We start from the raw sequence: 6,000 nt of genomic DNA, 5'->3' as shown, positions 1-6,000 counted from the left end.
TTCAAGAAAATCAAAAGTAAAAACTCCATAAATTTCAAAATGTCGTATCACATCACCAATATCCTCCAAATTATTAGGACCATAGTTACCAGAAACTTCCCACCGAATATCCATTTTGGAAACTTCATCCCTATAATACTAAATTAATGTTTCAAAGACTTCGTCAACCCAAACTCTACATTAATATTCTCATGAAAAATATTTCAAAGTTACAGAAGATATAAAATCAAGATGAAGGATACTTCTTTACATGTTATCTTCAAAAACCATTTTTGAAAGAGATCATCAACGATTTCCCTTGAAAAGAACATGTAAACCCAGAAAGATAAGCACAAGGTCAAGTTATAAGAGAATAACAACTATCAACATAAAAAACACAAGTATGATGTGATGTATGCTTCCATTGGCAATCCAAAACAGCATTGGGATCATCATCAGATCGGCAAAGTGCAGGTTGAGTACCAGGAAGCCTTTGCATGTAGCAGTCATTGTTCAAAGGCTTGACCCAAACGACTGTTTGATTTCTTTTTGCAGCTACTTTTCAGTACATCCTCTCCACAAGAGCACTTGTCTCTTTCCATATCCTAAGATCCTCCTCATCCTGTGCATATGCTTTCGGAGAAGATTAAGCAAAATAGCAACCAAGCCTTAGCACCCTATCTAACTCAAGAAGAAATGTACCATCTCTTTGAAGCCAATCCATTGTACATCGTGAGCAGTGCGCAAGTTCAAATGACCTGCTAGGATATGGTAGCCTTTTGTCCCTAAAACACCAAGATAAGCAGGGGTTCGTCTTTCCAATGCAATCTGTATTTGATTTTGATGAACATCAATACGTGCCAAGGACATAGCAATGACATCGGATGAGAGAAGGTACCACCAAAACTCGCAACACCACAACCCACATCAAGAACAGTTCTTAATCTACCTCCATTGTTGATGACATTATATGAAAAGTTAAGCATCTGCGAATGAAGAATATATTTTTGTTGTCAGAAATTTCATTCAGTTACTTGATTGACATTCAGTGGATACATTCTACATGAAATGATACAGGTGATGGCCATTGTTCAATCAATGATTTCAATACTCTAATTGAACCATGAATTAAATAACAAAGTAAAACTCAAGTTATTGTTAAGCTCATGACTACAATATGTTAATCCAAACCATGAATAAAGGTGGTTACATAAAACAAAACGCAAACCATAAAGTCCATCTAACATATGCAAATACTATGCCAAGGCAAATTACTGAGTTGGGAATACTGCAGATTTGCTACTAAAGTAGACATGCTATATCAGACTTCATAAATATCAAACAAGACGATAAAATGATTAAGAGAAACATGATAGAAAATACTTAAAGGGAAGCTTTTTACCATAATAGTATCATCTACATCTTCTTGGGAAAACTTGGAGGCGGTTTCATCTGCATCTTCATTCCCACCCCACCCCAATTTTCTCAACGATTTGATTCCATACTCTAAAGTTGTCGTTCTACTACTTTTGGAATTGTAAACATACAGAAAAGCAAGGACAAGTGCTATCTCATTAGTCATCACTCATTAAAGAAAAAATATTAGCCAACAATGGAGGTGATAAAAATTTGCTAGCAATTATGAGCGGGTTAAAAATACAAAATTATTTTTAGACCTTTTTTAGTTTAGATTTCAAAAAATTTAAGACTTAAAAATAAGTTGGTTAATTAAAGCAATATTGGTATAAGCTAATCCTTAAGACCCCCTCATTGTTAGAGCTATGGGCATAACTGTAGTCCAACGTGCCCAAACCACCTTTGTTGGCAACTATGTCATTGCACTTGTCTAAGTTAAACTCCCATAAATTATCCCCTTTAATTTAATACTATTTTAGATGTGCTCTAATTATTAACTTTTAGCTAATAACTAAAATAAATAATCAATTGTAGAAATAAGTAGATGAGATGGATTAAGTTGTAAATGAGATTAAAAGAAATTTTTTCGGATAATTACGAAAAGAAAAAATTTCTCAAAGTAATTGAAACAACCCTAAATAAATATTGAATGCAAATTAAATGCGACAAAATGAGCACTATCAATATATTAACACAAATTTTTAAATGAGAAAAAGGAATAGTAAAAAACCTTTTATGAGTAAACCATAAGGTTGAAGAGCAAAATCAATGATAACCATATTCACATGATTGATGTTCATCTGGACCTGCAAATGCACCCACATATTCGCATCACTATTATGGTGACACAACCAAATCCAACCAAAGTTCAAGCAAAACCAAGAAACCAAAAGTTCTCTACAAGCCAAAGAAGGTATAACCCATGTTCAACTCAAACATTCTATTAAAAATTGACAACTCTTATCAATCATCATCATTAACAAATCACTTGAAAATTAACCATCTCAATAAGCATCTACTAAACATCTTAGTTCTTAAAAAACAATATTCACGTATTAAAAAACAATTTAGTTTTTAAAATTATCCCATACCTATTTTAAGAAACTTTTATATATTTTTTGCTTAAATGATTCAAATTTTCACAAAATGGATTGAAAGTGACTTTTTTATTCTCGTGTCACAAATCTAAAAATATAACTAATTCAAAAGAGAGAAAGTAATATATTTGGAATATAAACCAAACGTCACAAATTTAAATTTTCACCATAAAATAAAACAATGGAATCCTTGTATATGATTTATTCAAGTTTATATACAAGAAAATTGTTACATTTTACACCCTAATTATTTATACAATTAATCATCATATGGAAAAATTGAAGTAAACTTATAAATGTCAAGCTTTTATGAGTATTAATTCTATTGAAATCTAAACATTATTCATATGTGCATGACAATTGATTATTACTATTTTTATTTTTATATTACTACTATAAAACGAAATAATAAAGCATTTTTTCTTATTCATGATTGACACAAAAAAGGAATAAAATCAAATAAAAGTTGATTGATAAATTAAAAATATTTCTTTATAAGTGATTCACAAAGAAAAAAAAAGTCAATTAATTGCATACAACACATACATGATTTTTTTAACTAAAAATTTAATCAATAATTTCTTATTTTCCGCTCATTTGATTGAAACTCTTGACTTTTAACTTTATTAGTATGTTTTTATAAATTTGCTAAAAAATTTTCCAGAAGGATATAAAAATCAGAGCATTGTTTTTTGAGGGATGGGCAAAATTGAAAATTTCACGAAAAAAGAATAACGACATAATAAAACCGCCTCATATAATTAGATGTGGTTGATACTTGATAGAGGTGTTTAAAACAGACCCGCTATTTACCCGACCTTGAAACCGAACCCGACTTAAACCGAACCCGACTTAATTCGACTTCAAAATGAATTTAAAATAATGTAAAAATCAATGTGGAGACAAGACTCGATTTTGAACCGTCCCAAAACACTTAACCCAAAATTCACCCAACCCAAAATCACCCAATGACTTGAATGAACACTTCTAATACTTTGATATAGATACATATTGTTTAAGAAAATGTGCAAAAGAAAAGCTTTAACTAAACAGCTTAAAAGTTATATGCTTCAGCTCTCTCCATAAAATAGGCTTTAAAAATATGTTTTTAGTACTCCATTATTTATAATATTACACCTGAATCCTTATCAAGGAGAACTTACAATACAAATTTCCTCTTCCCTTCATTAATTCTCTTCTGTTACACTTGTTTGGTCACTTGCTTCTTTACAATGGAAATGACCATTATTGGAAGAGATTAAGCTAAATCTATAATAATATACTTAATCTAGAGTCTAATACATTATCATTAATGCATATTACAACAAAAATTACCCACCTAAAACAAGAAATATAGCACCTAGGAAGGAAATTGAGCGAGTCTCCTCCCTATACACATCTGACTTCGCAACGCGTTTCATATTTCATATAATGCTATCCCCAACACGCGTTTTTTTGTCTTAAACATTAAAAAAAACTTAATTTAGAAACAACACAAAATGTGATTAAAAAAACATAATAAATCAACATGTGTTCATGAAATCAGCAATGTACCAAATTTCAAAATATCCTTCACTTCCTTTTCTCAACAAGGAAGCAATTCAGAGACTTGGTGATGGACTTATGGTGTTATTAACCCATGGTTCTTACAATTAAGTCCACCAGAAGGCCAAATTCCCTTCATGAAAATGGTGTTTCATAGGCCAGATTCAAAGTTTAGGCACAAAAATACCATGGTGCATGAGAAAAACAGCGTCTTTATACCCAATTACACTAGTTCAAGTGTTTTACTTGGTTGGTTTGCTGGGAAAGAAGCTCTAGAGCTCCAATCTCTCGACGATGAGACTATAATTGAAGGTGTTTCAACACTATATCAAGTTTCATCCTAAACCAAATTAATTCCTTGAATTATGCAAAAGAGAGCAAATACCCAGAAAACAGAGCAATGGAAATACAGATTCTAAGTTCCAATTCAGGACAGTTTTAACGTGCAAATGGGGTACTGATCTTTTGTTCTTGGGCTCATACAACAATCAAAATCATATATGTTTAACACCAATAAAGCAAGACAAATAATATTCACTTATAATAGCAACAAAATTATGATAACAAGCAACAATATTTCCAACACCAGTGTCCTACCCATCATCATCAATAGCCAAGGAAAAAATCAAAACAAAGCCAGAAGGCAAATTAGCTCCAATAAAAGCTAGAAATAAGACACACCTCGGTATTGATGATTGTCTTTGTATTTCATTTTCCCTGTTTTCAACAAAATGAAACTCAAATTAACGAACGAACACAAAGTCAGTAAAACAACAATGAAATGTTAAATTGAAAAAATAAAAATTGAATCAAAGGAATTTGAAAACAAAGACAAAACCCAGAAAATTGAAATGCAAGACAATAAAACAATAATGAAAAGAAAGACACAGATAAAAACCCAGATTATAATCAACAATGAAATACAATAAAAATAGGCATACAAAATCAATGCATACGAATCATCAACAATAGAAACCCTAAATTTTCATTGAAAAATAAATCCCTAATTTTTTCAGCCCGTAATCCAAATGAAAATCTTCTTAATTATACAAATAATGTGAAAGTTTTCAATTACCTGAAACTCAGCAAAGAAATGGAAGTCAGAAGAAAATCAATAAGTACTTGAAAAGAAAATGAAGGACCAAGAGTAGAGGAAGAAACCGAGATGATTAACAGAGAATAATAAAGGGAAAAATAGAGAAAGAAACTCAATAACGGGAAAGGAGGACATAACAGCAAAGAGTAAGGGGATGGTGATTGGTGAATGAACTGAAGAGATAATGAACAGGGCAAAGATGGAAAAGAAAGCAGATCAAAAAAATGGGAATAGATTAATGGAGGGTTAGGATTGCAAGCTAAAGACACGTGTCAGTAGCTGGAGGTCTACTATTCCTTAGATTAAAATGTGAAGGATATATGACATGTTCTTATTTATAATATGATGCGGATGATATCACATAAAATAAATATTGATGAATGTTCACGACATTGTGTCTTTCAATATTATTTTAATGGTCTAATTTTGTCTAAATATGAGTTTAAAAAGGAACTTTTGTGTTATATTGCGTTTATTTAATAAAGGTCATAGTTTTCATAAAAAATATAAAAATAAAGGGTTATAAATTAATTAATCGCAAAAAAAAGGGTTATATAGGGTCATAAGTTTCCATGAATAATATAAAAATAAAGGGTTATAAATTAATTAATCGCAAAAAAAAAGGGTTGTATAGGGTCATAAGTTTTCATGAATAATATAAAAATAAAAGGTTATAAATTAATTAATCGAAAAAAAAGGGTTATATAGGGTCATAAGTTTCCATGAATAATATAAAAATAAGGGTTATAAATTAATTAATCGCAAAAAAAAGGGTTATATTGCTTTTGGGTTAGTTTTCTGATTGACAAGTTTTTTTACTGCTATTATTTTCTTTTAGCTTTGGTTTCTTTCAAAATCAATGCAAAT

The 6,000-nt window shown here is 30.5% G+C and overlaps 1 long non-coding RNA gene across 1 annotated transcript; it reads right to left on the bottom strand.

Annotated features, from left to right (window-relative positions):
• On the bottom strand, window positions 1-5,420 carry LOC130823602 (uncharacterized). The gene is made up of 4 exons (XR_009046598.1): window positions 5,113-5,420; window positions 4,719-4,754; window positions 2,126-2,201; window positions 1-965 (listed from the first exon to the last, which is right to left on the bottom strand). It is a non-coding gene; the product is annotated as an uncharacterized LOC130823602 (long non-coding RNA).
• Between the last annotated feature and the right edge of the window lie 580 nt (window positions 5,421-6,000).

The sequence above is a fragment of the Amaranthus tricolor genome, chromosome 1, assembly GCF_026212465.1.
Source record: "Amaranthus tricolor cultivar Red isolate AtriRed21 chromosome 1, ASM2621246v1, whole genome shotgun sequence".
Classification (NCBI taxonomy): domain Eukaryota; kingdom Viridiplantae; phylum Streptophyta; class Magnoliopsida; order Caryophyllales; family Amaranthaceae; genus Amaranthus; species Amaranthus tricolor.
This window is presented reverse-complemented; position numbering and strand designations above follow the sequence as displayed.